Below are 21,087 nucleotides of genomic sequence, written 5' to 3'. Positions count from 1 at the left end.
GAAGTAATTCTGGTTGCCAATGACTAAAACAAAAAATATGTTCACTGAGGACATGAAAAAAGAATAAATTACCTTAAACTTGAAAAACAAAGCAGCTGACTCTTCCTCTTCTGTGGAAGTCTGGCAAGATCTACCAGTGGTTTTAAGGTTCGGTCTGGAAACCAGAATAGACAGTGACTTTCTTACTGGGAAGCATAAAGTCCATTCCTACAATTACTTTTCAAACTATATAGTTGTGTATACACATACACACACACACACACACTGCATTTTACTTAGGTAGCCTTTAAAATGTTGCCACTCTATTAGTGTCAAATTTTATCACATGACCAAATCTTGTGACTCTTGGTAACAAACTTCTCTGAAGCTGGAAACATTCTAATGAGGGAAAGCACATCACATCAAAATCTTACACAGTGCGAAATTGACATAATGTGATAAGATACAATGTGACATAACATCTTCATAAACTTAAACATGTCAGAAAATAAAAGACATTTCTATCAGGTTATTGTGAATTCAATCCATATTTTATCAGTCCAATCACTTGCCAGCCACTTTGAAAGTTTATTTAATACCATCATCACCAATTGTTTCGTGTCCCAATTAGAACTTCAGAAACAATGTTAACAAGACATCAAGATAGAGAATGTATAGGTGTTCAGAAGCTATCCATGAGTGAACTAAAATCCTGTTTTCAGGGCTTGGCATTATTTTGTCATGAACAGAATTAATATTTTGATGATTATTGTGTGTATGAAAAGTTAAGATTTCTTTTTTAAGAAAGACAGCTTTCCTCTGTGTAGAACACAATGTAATACACAAAATCAGCACAGTAAGACAATCAGCAGGGAACAAATAAAATCATCTGAGCTCACTGAACATCCACAATAAGGCCAAGATCTGAAAGATATTACTAGAAACTGTGACTTGAATACACTTTTTGTCCAGTAAAAAATATTTTTTCTAAAATAATATTGTTCATGGCAATTTTAATCTGAACAAATGCTGGATAGCAGAAAGGCATGAGTACAACCCCTGAAAAGACAGTTGAAAAACCCCAATAAATATTTTGCCACTTCTTACAATCAATGCCTTTTAACAGACCTTCACTACAGAACACCTTTCTAGACTTTAGATAAAGTCTGTCAGACCTCCACTCCACCTGACCTACCCCCATTTTTTTAAGTATTTATGCTTGGGATCCAGAAAAAACTCATTTTCTATTTGCAAGCCATGGGAAGCAAGGCACTTAACCTAAAACAAGATACAGGCACATTACAACACATTCATACGGCTTTTGCTTCAAATGAATGTTCTTTGAGGTAAAACCCCCAAATTATTTCCTTGTATTGTGTCCCTTTTCTGAAACCCCAAGTCCTCAGCTATATTGAACAGCGCCGCCAGAGTCTACTCAGTAGCCAGCTCAGATCCTATCAGAATTGACAGAACCTGCAAATTCCAGTGCCAGTGCATCCACCATCTAAAACCCAAAAAGCCAGCAACAGCCCAGAAGGATGCTGTTTATTATTTGTGATAATAAACAAGATTAAAAAACCTTCAAATACAATAAATGTTACTAAAATAAACTGAGTGGCAGAGGTATTTTCTTGTATCTTAATGATTGTGCTCATATGCATTGTTAGTAATAGTTTTTGCTTAACTAGTATATTTTAAAGGGCAGAATAGAGTTCAAAGAACAACAATCCCAGTAAAACAACAGAATTCTCCATTTCAGGCATGGTCTTTTCCATGTTCCTTAATAAGTGTGTGGTAACTGCTTCAATCTCTCTCTCCAACCAACAGAGTAAATCAAATTAAAGGGAAATAAGTCCCAGCTCCATGAGGTTCAATTTATACAGAACTTTGTTTAGAACCTGGTTACAAATTAAGTATTGTTATTTGGAGATGGAAGCTGTGATTGAAACAAAGCAGTTAACAGATTTTTCATTGTCATGTTCTGTTTTTTTTCACTCAGATGAGCAGAGCTTGCAGAAATACAAATCTTGTTTCATTTCAGAAACAATGAGATTCCCTGATCTTTAGCAGATATATGTAGGAAATTGCAGGCAGGTGATGAGGGCAAGACAACATGAGATTTTAATTAAACAACCTATTCTTTAAAAGTTCAGAATTAAATACTGTATAATTCTTCCTAGGAAATAAAAAAATGACAATTAGATTTCATAATATTATTTTAAATTACTTCTCAGTGAAAAAGTTTTGAATTAAAGTTTTCTAAGCATAAACTTTAATGTTTCCCCCAGAAAGATTTACCACCAAACAAGTTCGACTGAGTAGAAAGGAAGAGCAAAATCTATAATAAATCATTTTGGCTTTTGACAAACATTCTGTTGACAGAGGAACTTTGCTTTGCCTCCAGTAAGAAGGTAGAACTGGGGGTTAAATTAAAAGAATTTGGATCCTCCCATTCCTTGATATGTGACAATTAACCTCTCAGGTTACTGCACACCACTGCAGTAATTTTTTCTCTCCACTGAGCTCTGCAATACCAGCTTTGAAATCAGCACGTGTGAGTAGTGCAGTAAAACACTGTTACTTCTTGGCATTGTGGGACTGACAGATTAGAGAACTGTTAAATAACAGTTTGGAGATTAGTTAAATAACTTTTGTGGGTTTAGTCTCACAAATACTTTTGCCAAAGGCACAATGTGATCAAGTATGTTGGTCTGCACCTTTTTATTGCATTATTCAAAATCATGCATCTTTTATTTATTAGGAATTTTGGCTGTTGTCTCCATACTCCTGGACTATTTGAAAAAGAGATAATAGAAATTGAGCAGCACCTTTCAGAAACATAGGTAATATACAGGCTTCAAGAGGTGATGGGAGAGCACCTCCTGGGAGGAAGAAGGAAATGTCTGAAAGCAAGAAAATTAAAAATTCTAGAACATGTAAGTTTTCTGTGCTGTCTAGGTGGCCTGGAAAGGCCCAGGGATGGCCTTGAAGAGCCCGGCGCTTCAAAGGACGAGGAGAGACTTCTGATCTTGTCTCGGTCTCGGTGTTTATTAATTGTTTATCTAAAAGATTTTCTTTCAGCCCGACAGAGGTCTGCACAGCAAGTCAGCCATGGGCACACTCCACAAGCCCCGGGGTGGTCACTTATCTTTATACCCGAAGTTACGTGTACAATATTTATAATTTTTCCCCAATACCTTCTACCCTTATTAACCGGTGCACTTCTAGTAATAACCAATCCCAAAGTGCCACCACCACCACAGAAGATGGAGGCCAAGAAGAAGAAGAAGAAGAACAGGACACACACCAATTCCTCCATCTTACTTCTTTAGACCCCCCTGTACCAAAATCCCAAACCCTGTGTTTTACACTCTAATTAACTTATCCCTTCACCATTCACCCAGTGGAATCCTCCCAGTCCTCATACAGGTGTCATTTCCTGTGTAGGATCAAAATCCTGCCACCAGACACTTCTGGCAACATTCCAGGACTCCCGAGCCCCCCAAGGGTGTTCTCAGCCACTCTGCACCTCCATCCTGAGGTGCTGAGATCCCACAAGAACATATGATCAGGTTAAATCAGGAGTCCAGCTTAAATCAGGATGGTCTGTAATTAGCAGCATGAAAAGGTTCTCAAAACTGCTCTGCATTATCAGCTCCTGCAGTCTCCTAAGAAACTGATTTTCAGGATTTACATTCAGTAAATCCATATATCGTCTTTTACTTTGCCATGCCTTGTTTGTGTGGCAGTTTTCTATTCCATTCTTACAGACAAGGGGTACCTTGCTGACAGCTGAGGCATTGCTTGAGCAGATAATCTGAGAAGTTTATAAGGACAATGATCTGCATTTCCCCTGAGATTATTCTACCCAGACTATTCTGCAGGCACACCTAGAAAATATTGTACCATAGTTGGGCCAGGATTGTCCAGTGAAGGCTCTGGCCTTCAAAACTTTTAAAACAAAAGTTACTAAAACTGTTTCAAAAACTCATGAGATTACATTTGCAATTACAGTCCAGAAAAGGAAAAAAAAAAAAGGGAAAAAAATTACGCCAAAAATTATTCTCTCATGCATTTCTCTTAGTTCCATGCTTTCAAAGCCCTTAAATCACAAAAGATAAGGCATCCTTTGCCTGTTAAACAATCATCTCAGTCTACTTCACTTCTGTCCAATATCATATAATTCTCAGGCTTGGATATCCAACTATGAATTCTCTTCAGATCGTTTCCTTTTACTTTAAAAGCTTTCAAGTAGAGAGATATAAAATAATTCCTATTTCTAATCTAGTTCTCTTCTATCTCTCAAATAACATCATTTGTTACCAAACACAGATTTATTTTTTCAAACAAACCAAAGTGAGAAAGTTTCTATGCCAGTAAAAAGGACAGTTTACCTAAAACCATGGAAGAAACAAGGGTGAAATAAACTCAGAAAATTCAAAACTATTATTTCAAAAGTTCTTTATTTCCTGAGGTAGAAGATATGCTTGGAAGTTGTTTTCTTTCATACTGAACTGAATTATCTGTAGTTAAGAATTTCTAAGATAGAGAGTATGATACTAAATGGTATTTTGCATCACAAAGCCTTACTTTTAAACTGTGAAGTACACAAGAGATTGTTTTTTAAAAAAATACTTGATCTTATGGTAATTTTTTCCACTGAAGTCATCTAGATAAACAGTTGTTCAACAAGCATAAATATTTGGAAGGTCAAGGCCCAAACTTTAAAAAAAAAATTACATAAAAAGCATCCTTTAGAAAATTACTGCAGATGTGAGAAAAATAAAATTACTTCATTTGTTGTTTTATCAAGCATGTTGTTGTTTTTGCATCACGTACAGAAAATTAATCATGACAGCCTCCACATACGTGACCTCATTTCACATTTGCTTTTGATGCCAGAAATCCAACATTCCTGTTCATAGTATGCGATACTCATGTGATGCAGTGGGAGTTTTGAGCAAATAATGACAATGTGGAGAACAGCCAAAGCACAATGGAGCTGACAGTAATGCAGATATTCATTTGGAATGTAGAAGCTGTACTCCTTCTGAGACAAGGCTTTTGTTAGTTCTCCCTGAATTGCCTTGTACAAGCAAACACATCTCCAAAGGAATGGACAAAAACCCAGTCTCAAAAGTACAGCTTTCACATTCACCAGCTGATCCTATAAGGATAAAGCTAATTCCCAGCACATATCTTGTCGAAGATTGAATATACATAGTTCTTACTTCAGTGTGGCTAGAGGAGACCATTGCTTGTATTTCTACAGGAGATTTATCTCATGAAGTTGAGAGCTCTTTCTTTACCTCCACTGGGATTCTATATAAAGTAGATGTTTTTTAAAAACAAAAAAAAAATATTCACTCTTCTTGAGTGTGAAAACTGATACAAAGATTGAATTTGAGGAATGGAAACCATTATTCTTCACAGAGGACAAAAAATGGTTCCTGACCATTGCACAAAGGTTGTGTGGGTCAGATTTGTTAACTTGTGAGATCTGGCTCTGTACAGGAATTGCCTTTCCCATAAAGATTTCTCTCACTGATTTTTTTTGTGTACAAGTGTCTTAATTCTTTGCTATTTTTCCTCAAACTTTGATAAGCCAGAGCCTAAATCAATCCAGTTGTGATCTGACTTTTACTATTCTCTACAAGAAAAGAGGATCAGCTGATATTCCTCACCGTTGAAGGACAAAATGGCTCTTATATGTTACATGTCAACATGCACTGCCAAATCCATCTGGTAGCAGCTGTCGTTAAGCAGGTTACTTCTACAGATAACTGCAAAATGCCTCCAGAACCTGGTAGCCATGTTCACAACACCTCTCCGGTTCACAGGACAGGGCTCAGGCTGGAAGCGCAGGGAGAACGGAGCTCTCTTCTCACCTGAAAAGACAAACAGAGCAGAATTCAGTCAGATAACCAACATTTCCTGAGCAAGGGGATTAAGTCCGGTTATGTTCACGAGAGACAAAAACCACTTAGAAGAACCTCAAATCTGTTGTTATCCTGAAGGGAAGTAGGGGGATGGAGCTTCACAGACACACTGTAAAGACAGTGACCACTATTTAAGAACTTAGGTTTCTTGCTGTAGTTTTTCACTCTGCACTTCTTTGCAAACGAGGAAGATTTCAACATGTAAATGTGCATTGCATCTCTTACCCGGACAGTCTCTGAGTCTTGGTCTCTGAGTCTTGTTATATATAGAAGAGATAATTCATGCTGTAGAAATAGATATATGTATGTATAAAATATTAGAAGAAACCAAACCTATGCTTGTAACTACTCTGGCTGGGAACAGCATTTCTATTCACATTATAACCAGTTCCCAGACTACTGGAATATGATCCCAATATTTCCAGGTAGAATGTGCCTGGGCTGGTCTGACCCTTGCTGCTAGGCCAAAGGCGGCAGCTGTGGTGTTTCACCTCAGAGAAACCTTTGGCTGGCCGGAGGTTGCAGCTGGGCACTGAAACAAATCCAGGCTTGTAGAAACTCAGTTTACCTCAGGTGGGAAGGCTTCAGGACATGGTGGAGAGGAAAAGAGAGCGGATTCTGTCGGAGGGTTTATATCCAGAGTTTTATTCCATGGTCACAGTCGTCTGAATCTTTAGGTAACAGCTCCAACGGAATACTCACCACATGGTCCTTGGTCAATTTAAGCCCAGGGACAGGGGGAGGGGAAGGGACAGGTGAGCACCAACCAGGTGGGAGAGGCAGGGTCTCAGGGGACAAGGGACACAGACAGGCCAATGACCCCCAGGCCTGAATTGCGTCCTTTGAACTTGACCAACCACACGAGGCCTTGCTGCAATGTTAAGCCAGATTGACAGAGCTCACTCAGCAAGGGGGCGAGGGGGAAGGGAGAGAGGTATTGCCACTGGGAAGGGGCTGGAAAGTTTAAAATGGGAAATTGCAGCACACTGCAACACCAGACAATGCCAAAGATAATATCAAACTTGTTACCGTGTGAATGGGGAGGTGTGGGCCATGAGCTAAGCCTGCAGTCCCTCTGACCGAGAACAGAGTTATGCACATTGTTGCCACTCCCTGGACTTCAGACTTCACCGGGACAATACCAGATCAGTTACCATATGAATGGAACTGGCTTGGGCCATCGGAGGTTTCCTGTGGCACCATGCACTTAGAAGATATCATCTGGATCTTCCTGCAATGGAATGTCCTGAGGAGAGCTCACAAGACCAGGCATCTGGAAATGATTAAATCTGTGGTACTCAGGAGCTGGCATCACCTATTCCATGTGAATACACCTTCTGCCGGGGCACTCTGACATTCGTCTGTGTTTGGACTTCGTCTTTGTCTGTTTCTACACATGTGTGGATCCAACTTCACATGCAAAGGGACACAAAGGAATATGTGGTGATCCCTGCCTCAGGCAGAATAAACTGTATATAAGGTGGCTGATGAGAACACTTGGGGGGTACCTTTGGGGAAACACTGTTGCTCTGTCAGCAGGAACCCTAGGTCACCCAGCATCTGTGTCCGGGGCAGACGCTGTCTTGGCAGTGGTAGATTTCTTTTCTGTTTCGAAATTTCTATTTTTTGTTATCGATCTAATAAATCTTTGTGAAATTTTTCATAAATTTGGCTACAGGTTTGATCATTTATAACATCACTTATAAGAGGTTTTTTTACCTGTTGCATCTTAATTCATTTAGAATTTACAAAAGCTGCTCTGCTACACAAACTTAAGAACATTGTGACGTTCTGTTGAATTAGTGTTTGAAAGCACTACTGGCTTTAACCTAGTTTTGAATCATTCCAAAGAGCCTCAATTTAACCAAGTGCCAAAGTAATTTCATGAAGTTGGTCTTACAACTCTCTAATTGTGTCTTAGAGATTGCCTAAACCAGCACATTTAGTTGCCAGATCTTCAGAGCAATCCTGAACTTGATTTTAAATCCCAGGATTTCAGTGGAAGAACACAGAAAAGGATTTAGAGTGCTACCACTGTGGGTATGCCAATATAACCCAAATCTCAGTACCTTACATGACTGCTGCAAAGCACTCACTGATCCTTGCCTATAATCAAGAAGAAACACGAGCATTTCATCATCATTTTGTAAAAACCATAAATGGTTAATTGTGGAGGAATTTTAGATAGCTGGCCAAGAATTAGGAGGGTGCCAGACCCAGCTAATCTGGGTCCCTGCACCTGCAAGGACACTGTAGCCTTGAAGCATAGCTGTATTACAATAATAAAGTCCTGTAATTGAGAAAGAGACATGAGAAAAAACAGATGTAACTCCTAAGGAATGAGGAAGAGCTGATATCTATAGTATAACCAATAGACTGCTTGGTTTACAGAATATGCATGAGCTTATTACTTATTGTGCATAAATATCTGATGCTCTTATCAATAAACGAAGCTTGCTGATTCTCATATTGAGTGTCCCGAGTTTCCCTGTGCCGTGACAGTTAATGGTTAGAATAAGGAGAGAACAATTATACCGCTGTATGAGATTTTTGTATTATAGGTGGTATGAGCGGCAGTATTTCATAAGATGTGCAAAGTACAACTCAAAACCCTGAACACTGGCTTAATTTAAAAGTGTCTAGATGAAAAATTCAGCTGACAAGTGCCATTCATCCCAACCAAATATCTTCTACACTGTTAAACAAATTACAAGATAATTGTAAAGAAAAATTGAATTTAGAGTGTTTTTCCTTCCCATTCCACTGAAGCACAACATCTGAATCCCACTTCTTCTCTCTCAATGACTTGTGCCAATACCCCATTGATCAGGCACTCCAAGTAAGTTTGATTAGTAGAAAGTAATACATTCATTTACATTTTTTTCTTCTTTGTTGCTGTTTATTTGGTCTTCAGTATTCTATACAATGTGAAACTGCCAAGATACTAAAGATATTACATAACATCTACGCCACGGAGAGGTGTACATTTGAAAGAGAGCTTTTCAGAAGTGACTTCTTTTTATGGACCAAAAAAATGGTTGCAAGAAAATTGAATAGGGAAGGGAGAATAGTTCAGAGGAATTTCAAATTAAGCATGTGTTTTACCTTTCACCACATCAGGCCAAGTCCTCAGTGGATACAAATCACTACAGCTCCATTTCAATCAACAAAGACCATTCAGAAATTGGCCTTTTCCTCTCTCCAAATACCACCTACAGCCTGCATCCATGTGTTTGACTTTTCCAGACCCCTTATCCTCAAATTCTGCCTGAAAATTCAGGAAGTTCATTTGAATATAACTCAAACTCAGCATATTATAGTGGATTTGCTATAGCACACAGAATTTCAACCTTTTAAAGCTGCATGGCTGGGGGAAAATAAGGCAGTGGGGGGGGGGGGAGGAAAAGAGGGGGCAAAAAAAATCTTTCACAAAAGTCAAAGAAACGAGCTCAAATTCTTAACACATAGTAGCAGTTTTCCAGGCAACCTGCTTTCCAGCAAACCAAATACCCTTTCTCCTTTTCTCTGTACCAGAGGCTGAGCCCCCAGAGGCCCTGCAGCCCAACCCCACACACCAGCAGCTGCCATTTTCCCACACAGGAACACCAGCCCAGCCCCACACACTGCCAACCACCATTTTCCCCCACCAAAAGCTGTTGCTAAATTCCTTCTTCTCAATCTTCTCATCTACAACAATGCCCTGCAGGTGTGGTGGCAGAGACTGAATGGTCCCACTGTGAGTCCGAGCTCGCCCAGAACACACCACTTCCCCTCCCTGCGTTAAACAAGGTGCAAAATGGGCAGAAACTGAGTCACAAACAAAAGCATCTCTAGAAAAGCCTGAAAACCCTGAGGGTCAGGACCTACTTTGAATCTTCTCACTTGTGGGTGGATGTAAGGTTTTCTGTGAGCTGTTTAGGTGGCCGGGAAAGGCCCAGGGATGGCCTTGAAGAGCCGACGCTTCAAAGGACGAGGAGAGACTTCTGATCTTGTCTCGGTCTTGGTGTTTATTAATTGTTTATCTAAAAGATTTTCTTTCAGCCCAACAGAGGTCTGCACAGCAAGTCAGCCATGGGCACACTGCCGAAGCCCCCGGGCAGTCACTTATCTTTATACCCGAAGTTACGTGTACAATATTTATCATTTTTCTCCAATACCTTCTATCCTTATTAACCGGTGCACTTTTAGTAATAACCAATCCCAAAGTGCCACCATCACCACAGAAGATGGAGGCCAAGAAGAAGAAGAAGAAGGACAGGACACGCCCCAATTCCTCCATCTTACTTCTTTAGACCCCCCTGTACCAAAATCCTAAACCCTGTGTTTTACACTTTAACTAACTTATCCCTTCACCATTCACCCAGTGAATTCCTCCCAGTCCTCATACAGGTCTCGTCTCCTGTGTAGGATCAAAATCCTGCCACCAGACACTTCTGGCAGCATTCCAGGACTCCCGAGCCCCCCAAGGGTGGTCTCAGCCTCTCTGCACCTCCACCCTGAGGTGCTGAGATCCCACAGGTGGAAAAGGAAGGTGCCTTGCAGATGGTGGTAAGTCCAGATGCCTGTTAAACTTGACAAAATCAGCCCCATGAGGCTACTCCCTCATTTTTTAGGACTTTGTCTCCAGTTCACATTTCAAGAAAGTGTATGGAGCAGCCAGCAGGGGCAAGTTTAAGTCAGGGGAGCACCTCTCCTCCAGTCACACCACAGTGTAACTGGTACTGCAAGTATCATGGACCCCAAAAGTGGAGAGCAAAACCATCCCATTTACTACACCAAAGTGCAGATGGATGCACAGGTTGGCTGTTTCTTCACTCCAGCCCTCTTGGCTGGCTGAGTTGTGATGTTTTGACCCAATATCAACCTGCAATGGCAAATTTTTTCAGTAACCATCCCATCCATGGACAACAAGATTCCAAGTGATTAGCTCCTGTGTATCTGGTGATTCAAAGGAATCTACTCCACAATAATGTACTGTAAAGCATGCCTTTATTGACCAGGCCTGGAGCACACAGGAGTTAACACCTCCATGTGTTTTTTACCACCATGGTATTTTTTTTTTTTAATGTGGTAAATGTAAAAATTACAACCATGGTAATTTTTTAATGATTTTTTTTATACCTGTGCAAATTTGTCATTATACATTTACAAGTTCATTATTACATGTTTACAAGTTTGTCATCCACCCTTGTTTTGGTCACTTATCTGAAATCACAGTCTTAAGGGGTCTTACATGACTTGCAGTTTCCTTATCTTAGGGTTACAAACACAACACACTACTCTTAATACATTTATCACATCTATTTTGCTAAGACACACCTAATTCTACTATTACATACTTTTTTATTATATTAGCTATACTTCATTTATAATTGTTTATTGATTATATTCTTATTTGCCTATTACATTCTTCTACCCTTTTGTAACAGTTCTTCCATTTGCCATTAAAATGGCAGTTAGCATGTGTCTTCCTCCTCATCACTTAGCCCATTGGGGCTAGGCCCTTGCTCTACAGACAGGTGGTTAGCAAAACCCACGAGCTCACATTCCATTCCCTTATCATTCTGGTCCACTTGGATTTGTTCTTTCAAGAGCAGCTAGCATTAGGCATAGCATCTCCTATTCATTTATCATCATAGCCCCTTCCAGGGCTAGGCTTCTTGTCTTGCAAAAGCAGTTGTGGTCAAGCATAGCAGCCAACACCCAACTTTTATTAGTCTACACTTTTACTAAAGCACTTATGTTAAAGGAGTTCTGTGTTTCATAGATTAAAGGAGTCCTGTCTATCACTGGAAATGGTATGATTAGGGAATGGATGTGGCTGAATGGCTTTAGTGACAGCCAAGGACCTGAGCAAGATGTGAAAGTGTGGGTTATGCATGGAGGGGTAAGAGCCTCATTTAAAAACATGAGAAGCAGGAGCATCCCATCTCTTTGAATATATCTTACTCAGAAAGAGAATGGCTGGAACTGCTGTGTTCTCCAGTCCTGTCAATCACACTGCTGCGTGTGCCCAGGACATGACTGATACACCCTGACACAACATATCAAAATGCCAAAAAAATTGATACATAGTATAATTTTTTTCTCACTGAAAACGTGACCAGATTGTGTTAATTTGAAGGACAATGACTTTTTTTTTCTGGGGGGGGGGGGGGGGGCTGGAAGATCATTAACAGGATATCGTGCCATGACCAATATGATCAAGTGAAGCCAATTTATTACAGAAAGCAAGCCATTTTTAAGCTGTTCTCTATTGTTCATGCCTCAAGCTTATACATGATCGGTTAAATCCTTTTTACACACGCATTTTAATATTTCAGTTCATTTTAGTCAGTCTTCCTTTTTCATGTGTCTCACTGCGGTTTTCTTGTCTGCCTTTGCATCCTGAACTGTCTACTTTTGAGTGTGTTCTTCTCTCTCCTTTTGTGTCCTTCTAGGGTATGGTGACCTTACTCAGTTTCAATGAAGGCTGGATTGTGCATATATTACATATGTCCATTTTCCTGCAAAAAAATCTCAAGCAGGGGGGAAGTGGGGGAGGAAGTAACATTCAGAATAACTTTTAAACATATGAGCAATGGCATGAAAAAGCCACCATCTTTTCACCTGATTACCTGACACCTCCAACACAGACCATGAACAATAAAATAAATCTTGACATAATTCATACCCCCATTTATTGCTGCCACATATCACAGTACAAGCTAGTTTGTACAAGGCAAATTAACCACCCCCTGGGTAGACTGACAGGGCCTTTGCCCAATCTCATCTTTCTTAAGCTACAGTCGTCTTACTGGTCCAGGATCTGGGGGGCTTTAAGATCAGACCAATGAAATATGTAGACCAGGTTTGTCAAATGCCCTTTATAAAGAAAGTCTTGAGAATAAATACTCTCTGTTAGCCCATGAGCATTGGGTGAGTGGTCTCTGTCTCCAGCCCACACTCCCCCTTGCCCACTCCAACCAAAACAATACCAACAAAAACAGCGCCAGGTTCCTACCCCTCAGACCTCAACAAAGCTTCAATGCCACCCCGCCTTCTAATACTTCAAGTATACAAAAGTTCTCATATTCCACAAACTGATAAACTAATAATATATGCTAAGAATAAAAATATAGAAAGGCTGTCACACAAGGGTTCCAAAATTGCTCAATTGTTTACTAAATATATCCTAGAAATCTCAGTATTTATTATCGTTGTTTACATTTGCTAAAATCAAAATTAATAAGTCTCTGATAGCTGATTCTGTTACAGCTACTAAGAAAGTATTAATTTTCTGTCTCAAGTACGAGCTACTGTGTATTAAAAATATCCTAGAATGTATGTTACTAAGCTTACTTGTAACACTTCTATCATTATTACTTACAATACTACTAGATTGACCTATACAACTCAAAGACTTTACTCATTTTAACATTCTAGATCTGCTAAAGCATACATAAAAACACTAATTCAGTAATGTCATAAAGAAATTTCAGTTACAAAGTCTCTTAACTGAGAATTTACCACCTGTCATCATTTTAAAAACCTAAAAGTCACATATTAAAATCAATAACAAATTTCTAACTTCTAACAAAAAAGAAAAAAAGTATACTGCTTACACTGTTACCATAATAACTAAAAGTTTTAAATACCTATATTTCTTTAATTATTTGTAAGATTTTCTTGTTAAAAAAATTTTGCACTAAACTAAATATTAATGAAATCTTGGTTTTAAAATATAAATACAGAAAACCTCTCTCAAGCAATTTCATGGCCCTGACCAAGCCATGAACCTGGCTGGTAAAGAAAAACATATTAATATACAATCTTTGCAAAAGCTAAACCCTTTTTCCTTTGAGATAAACAAGAAAGCCTTGTCCAGAAGAGTTTCTTTCAGGTCCTCATAGCGAAAAAGAAACCCCTCAACAACCCCCTAGGTAATAGTACATTATTAATGCTGTTTCATTCCTATTTTTAGTTATTAATACAAAGAAAACAGGAAAAAAGGTTGGGGTGAATGTACGCCCCTCCTTTAAGGTAATATCACATTCTCATGTATTTCAATCAATCATATAGCAGTGCAATATTCCTAGGATGTTCAGCTGCCTAAACCAAGGTGCATTTCATTGGACGCTGGAACGTGTTGGAATAATTCATGACCTTCCTCATGGAAATCTAGGACTCGTGAAGTGACAGTTCATATAAGGACTTGATTTGTTTAAAATTTTCTTTTCTTGTTTATAAACTGTTTTTCTATTTACAGATTTTTTTTTTTCTAGTAGTTGAGTTTTTCGTTAGGACTTTTAAAAGTTAAGCAGTAACTTGTAACCCCTAAGCATTAAGCATGTGACATGTTGGCCAAAATTCTCACCTAAGAGATCCTAGACGTGAATGCTGCAGCTCCAGTGATGCAAATCAAACCCATGCTGTCTCCTGTCACCCCATTTTTCAAATGGCCTTTGCAGATGGGTGAGAGAGAGAGAGGGCTGTAAACTTATGAAGACAGAACGGTGAGATGTTGCCACATATCACAGTACAAGCTAGTTTGTACTAGCCAAATTAACCAGTCCTGGGTTGACTAACAGAGGCTTTGCCCAATCTCATCTTTACTAAGCTACAGTCATCTCACTGCCCAGGATCTGGGGGGCTTCAAGACCAGAAGAATGAAATATCTAGACTGGGTTTTGCAAATGCCCTTTATAAAGTAGGGCTTGAGAATAAGCACTCCCTGTTGCCCCATGAATATCAGAGTGAGTGGTCTCTTTGTCTCCAACCCACTCCCCTGCGCACTCACAATTTATATTTCAGAAAATGAAATAGGAAATCTGCCAGGGTATCAGGTACTCAGACAATGGGATTATTAGGGACAAAAACAGTCTCATGTAGCCAGAAAAAAATAATCTAGGTTATCATTCAAAGCATGATAATATTTGGAGTTTTCTAGAGGGTTAATTTACCAGCACAAAACCTGAGAATCTTGATTCGTAAAAGCTACTTAACAAGTTACTCTTAAACACATTAACATGGTCAGTCTACAGAACATTCTGACAATGAAGTAGTTTGTGAAATGTTTAAACATACATACTGATTTCAAAGACCAAGAAATCAGACTTCTAGAATGAATGCTCTGCCAGTAGCTTTGTTCCTCTAGCAGGTAGCTCAGCCTCTGACATTTATAATTGTAACTTTTATGATTCTTATTTGTAAACTAGACAGACAAGCAACCTGGAACCAATACCAACATCATTAACATGAGAAAACACCACTACAAATACTCACAAATAATGATGCCGGCACATTCTCGAGGGTCCTGGTCCTCATTGCATTCTGTGAGATGCAAAGCTGTGTTTGGTGTCAGGTACAAACAGGCAACGTGTGTACTTGCGAATGCAAAATGTGTGGACATCGACAATGGGATAGTTGCAAATTCTAATAATAACTGAGGAAAATAAAGCATGGAAAAAGGCCTTTGAACTTATCTTTTGTTTGCAATTAACCCTGGTTGATTTAGGAGCATTGGAATTAAGGTGTTAAGCATGTTGCTTTTTGCTTGCATTTAATCCATAAAAAAAGCTCTGCAATAATAACCTTTTGAAGTATAATTTTAGACTATTACTTGTATCCTTGAAACTATAGCTTTGGAATATATATAAAGGAAATACGCTTATCTCACGCCTTATTGAAGCAGAGAAAAGCAGCCTGAGAAAGGAAGATGAACATCACCTCAAGGATTTATGGTTTCGACCAAAGGGAAGCTGGTCATCACTGTTATGAGATTTAGAGTCCCTGCAATTAAAAGGTGGACACACATCTGGGGAGCTGGACCCCTCCAGATGGGATTTGTCTTTCTTCTTTTGGAAACTGGACCGTCACCATCTGGGGATACTCCTTTGAGATACATCCTGAGAAATTAAAATCACAATAGTGTATAGAATTGTGGTGTAATAATTTGGAATAAAAATTGCTGATGAGTAAAAATTGGAAATAGAAACTGGTGAAAAAAAAACTGATGAGTACCCCTATAAATGTGTGCAGTTGGAGGGAAGGTAAACTTCCCCCACTGTACCCAGCGCTGTATTGCTCATACTTTACCATATTAAATAATAAACTGATTGCTGCTTGAATATTGGCCTAGTCAAGCTTCTTATTCATCACAATTCTCCCCTAGATTAGCACCTTTAGCTCAAGATGACACCCATTCACAGCCTTGCTTGTTAGTAAGGGGATGCCCTTAGACTGCTCAAACTGCAGGCAGCTGGTGACACTCTCTGGGATAGACCGCATTCACCAAAAACTTGAGACAACCACAACATGCCCTCCAGCCACTTAATCCCACATCCCATGCATCTGCTCTACTCACAACCACTCCAGAACCAACTGCAGCCCTCTGTGAGATGCACTACTTCTCTTGCAGAGCCACTAACACCACTTTATGCTCCCACAGAAGGTCAGGATGAGGCAGGAGAGGCTGCCTGGCCACTGGATTTTCAGCTATCCCTGCATAAGGGTGCAGACCATCTGACACCCTGCAGATGCTTCCCTTCAGTTGCTCTTCTGTGCCAGGGCTTCACCACAAGGAACTGACAGCAAATGGGCTTGTTTCAGGTTTGCAGGAATGGTTAGATACATTCGGAATGTCTCAGAATATGCACTGACTTTCCTTTCACGCCAGGGAGGGCAGTTGAGTACGTGCCCACATGGTCCCAGCAGCAGTAACAAATTTGATCCAGCTGGTTTATGGTCCTCTGTGGAGGGAGGGCAGTGAACCATCCTTTTCTGCCTTAAACATCGACAAATATCACCTGTATTTATGAGTAATAAAAACTGAGGAAGCTGGCAAGTTTATAGCCAGGAATTTCTATAGAGTCCCAGGTAACTAAATCTCCATTTCCCACTAAGTTTCAGTCAGATTTAGACACACAACTCCCTTAGGTCTGTTTGAAAGTCCCAGTCTAAAACTAATACAACAATGAATAGCAACATAAACTGTTCAATTAAGTTGAAATCAGTTCAGCCTCAACTATCATATATCTAAAGTTTGCTGTAATAAAAATGTAGTTTAATCAAAGAGAGCATGCTTTTAGCATGGGTATTATTCCCAGTTTCCAAAATAAAGCACCGTCACTGTGGCTTAAACTAAGTGTGTAGAGATAACAAATTACATTCTGACAATTTTTTCAGTCAGCTGGAATGCCAGACATACTCATAACTAAGTGAAAAAATACTCTTCAACTGTTTTTTATGTCTTGTGAAATGTTCTGCTTTCTACTTGGTCTTCTTTTATGGGCAATATTCTAAAGCATAGAGTCAAGGTACTGTGATGTTCTGAGGATCTGCTGTAGTGCACAGTGATTACATCTACTTTCTTCTGCTGCAATAATTAAAAAATGAATGAAGTTTATAATCTCTATCCTTTATCACCTTCTTCAGTACCAATTCACTTCTATCATGCACAGGGTCAGAATTTAAGATTGCTAAGGGAGGAATGTGAACAGAGCTCTAAAATTATCTAACTTAATATTTTTTTTACATTGTTGCTCCCTTGACAAAATGTCTCAGAAGAAAATTTGATTCAATTATTACTTTCTTAATGGAGATATCAAGGATACTCAGCATAACAGTCAAAACACAGTTCTTCTAATCTTTAGGCTTGCACTCTTCTCTTGTTCTTCAAGTTAGCACACACAATGTGGAGTCTAGTAGAAGAGACAAACAGGCAATTTTGTCATGATGTATGAAGCAAAATAAAATATAATGTAATTTTCTAGAACTGCAGTGTATTTGGTTTTGGAATGCTGGCTATTGTGAAAAAACTGGTTTTACAGTGAATTATAAATTACTTCTGTTTAAACAAACTTTTTACATGAAGACCCACATTACATGAAACAAAATATTTCTGGTTTTCCATTTTAAATAGCCATGAAACATACTATAAATTCCAGTCAGGTTTGCCATTAGATGATCAAATCTTAATAAGAACATATTTTTCACACAATATAGTCCATAAAGTTATGGTGGACCTAGACAGTGGTTAGAAGCACTTTGTCAAGTATTTCAAATAGCCTATGAAGTGTAAAAAAAGAGGGCTGTTGGAGAATATTTATTCCTTATATTGACCTAATAAGGTGAAAGGTTTTAGTGTTGCAAGCACTAATCTAAAAAAAATCTAAAAATAATAAGATGAGATGCTTGAGATGAAAAACAAGAGAGAAAAAGAGGAATTTAATGGACTAGATTTTCTCTTTGGCTCAATATACCCAGTTCCACTGAGGTCAATATGGCTATGCCAGCGTGAACAAGCTGAGGACAATTGGACCCTATTAGAAAAATATGTAAGAAATTGTATTTAGTCTGGTCTGGATGCTTTCTCTCTTTGTCCACTGTCAGTCAAATGTAAGATAAGGAGTACATGATTATATGAGCCTTGACATTAAAATGAATATGACAATCAAAATTATGCTAAATGGAAAATATATTTCTAGAAAATAGTGGGAGGTGATGGTCATCAATCATTTATGTAAGGCTCAGTCTGTATGCCTTAAAAGTTGAAAATAATTTCAAGTTATTTGGCTAGGAAAGGAAGATGCTATTTTCACAAAGCAATTCAACTAGAGAACAGAGGCTACATTCACAAAATGTCTTGGGTGTTAAAAATAGAAGATTTTGAAGCAGCGCTTCAAAACATCAGATTTCTCATGGAAACTGTGAGTTTAAAAAAATCCTTGGTGTAAGGTGAATAAGGAGTAAAATTCCGTTCTCCAAGAAAGTTGCACTTTTTCCATCCATAGACCCCAAACCCTTCAGAAGCACACATTTGTGTTTTGGAACAATCTACTTAGAGAATCCTATTTTTTTTTTTTTAGTTCTTCTTTCTTTCCTTTTTCCTTATACTGATCTTAAAACCTATCTTTCTATATTTCACAGAATCATAGAATGGTTTGGTTTGAAAAGGACGATAAAGATCACATGGTTCCAATCCTACTGCCCCAGCAATGGATAACTTCCACTAGACCCAGGTGACTCAAAGCCCCATCCAGCCTGGGCTTGAGCACATCCAGGGATGGGGCATCCACAAATTCACTGGGCAATCTGTGCCAGAGCTTCATCACCCTCACAGTAAGGAGTTTTTTCCCAATATCTAACCTGAACCAGCCCTCTAGCGCTTTAAAGCCCTTCCCCTTGTCCTATCCCTGTATGTCCAAGTTCCAGGCTGGGTCAGCCCTGGGTAATTTCCTTTAAGTGTAAGTGTCATTCTCCTTCAATGCATCAACTTTGACTTCTGTTATTATTACCCTGTACTAGAACTACTCAGTGATAAGAAACGCCAAGATTTACTTACATAACTAGTCCTGGAATTTTGCTAAGTTTTCTCATAGGGAAGACTCAGTGCTCTAGCTGTCTATTAATTTCAATTCTTTTGTTCACCCCATCAGAGAGCCTTTGGAAGCCCAGTTCTAAATTTAACAAAGCTAAAATTAATTGAAAATAGCTTTTAGTTAGTAAACCAGTCCTTACAGTCTATCATTTTCACCAGTCAATTTTTATCTAAAAGAAACCACCTATGGCAATCCAAAGCTTTCAGAACCAACATAACCTTGTTTTCTACATACCTGAATTTCATAGTTCTTAGGCTGTTGGATAAGTCCTTTCTAAAGCTTTTCTAAGGTTTAGGTGTCAGTGCAATGCTCCCTGTCTAGGACTGGGCAATAAATTACACCCCATGCATTTACAAAAGGCTGATCATTACTCTACTAAGAAACCCAGTGCTTTTTTATACCCTAGTTCACTACAGGTGTACTTGATTGGTACTTTACTTAAACACCATCACTGCTGGGTAATTAAGAAACCACCCTTTGGTAAACAAATCTCTATAACACATTCCACATGTTCACAATGCCAGGTGCATCAAGTTAAGATAAAAACTGTTTCTCATTCTTTTCTCTGATTTTCCCACACACTGTTCCCTGAATGATGCCTGGGAAAGTTGTCTGTTTCTCTCTCTGGCCAGAGAGCTGCTATCAGTTTAGGTAGTCAGCACCTTTCTTTCAGCAGTGTAACATAGAATGTGTTTGTGCTACATCTTCCCCTCCACTCCCAAAAAGAAAGAGATTTTTCTCTCTAGCACTGTCATTCACAGTGATGAAACCTACATGGATTGCATCTGTACACTGTTCAAGTAATTCAACAGTTCTTACAGGGAGAGGGGATGTATGCACATAGTGTGAAAAGATACACCACTTCTCTGTGGGAAAACTAGACTAACAATAAACATGTAAAAATATCCTAAACCAAAAATTCTTTACAAGTCCATTTTCCTTAGGCTCTTTACAGGTCTCTATTTCTTCTCTGGATAACAATTCGACTTTTTTCCCTACTTTTACTCTGCATCTGCTGTTTTTCCCTGCGAGTCTATTCTTCCCTCATTCCTACTTTGTCTCTTTCCCTTCACTTTCAAAGTGGAAGGAAAGACATTTGAGGATCATTTACTTGTGGACACATATCACGTTGTGACAGATATCACAAAGAACCAGCACTTCAGCTACTCCCCAGGCCTGGCTGCTGGCACCAACATCCAGCAGACAAGCGCTGGAACTTCCAAAAGCACGTTGTCCTGCTGAAGATGCTGACAGCCTGTCAAGCAGAGCACATGGTGCTGAGGCAATTCAAGTTATGCAGAGGTCAAGAAAGTAGTTCAAACTTTCTACCCTAGGTTTTATTCGATTTCCTTTTGCGTCTACTGGGAAACTGAAAAAAAGTACAATAAATTAGTATTGTCTCGGATAGGAGATAAAATGTACTTGCTCAAAATGTAATTTAAAAACTCCTTGTTGCAAGTAATTTCAAAACTATCATCACTCCAAAAAGTATTCCAAAATTCTTACTATCCAAATCCAAGCTTGGGGTTAATTTAGTAAATACAGCCTCCTACATTTAGAATATAAATCCTCAACATTATCACTTTTTTAGAGGGCCAGAGCTAGTAGCTTTTTGTATTTTAATTTTTCACATCTGTGTCATATTCCTATAACATCTGAAAATCTACAACACTCAAGATAAAGCCACCTAATGAAGTCAATGGAGTTCTGCTAGGTGCAAAACAGTGCAGAATTTGTCTCCTTGTTTTCATGATGGAGTGCTCCATCAGCAAGAGAAATTGCTGTCTAGCTTTGGCAAGATCACTTGG

The 21,087-nt window shown here is 38.9% G+C and overlaps 1 long non-coding RNA gene across 2 annotated transcripts; it reads right to left on the bottom strand.

The window, feature by feature from the left end:
• Positions 1-14,272: 14,272 nt before the first annotated feature.
• On the bottom strand, positions 14,273-19,630 carry LOC132076469 (uncharacterized). Of its 2 annotated transcripts, none has more exons than XR_009418928.1 (4): positions 19,514-19,630; positions 17,513-17,599; positions 15,183-15,245; positions 14,273-14,396 (listed from the first exon to the last, which is right to left on the bottom strand). It is a non-coding gene; the product is annotated as an uncharacterized LOC132076469 (long non-coding RNA). The 2 variants fall into 2 exon arrangements; XR_009418927.1 differs by having other exon boundaries at positions 14,304-14,360.
• Positions 19,631-21,087: the final 1,457 nt, after the last annotated feature.

Source organism: Ammospiza nelsoni, chromosome 8, assembly GCF_027579445.1.
Source record: "Ammospiza nelsoni isolate bAmmNel1 chromosome 8, bAmmNel1.pri, whole genome shotgun sequence".
Lineage (NCBI taxonomy): Eukaryota > Metazoa > Chordata > Aves > Passeriformes > Passerellidae > Ammospiza > Ammospiza nelsoni.
Note: the sequence above shows the minus strand (reverse complement) of the source record. Positions and strands in the feature narration are given on the sequence as shown.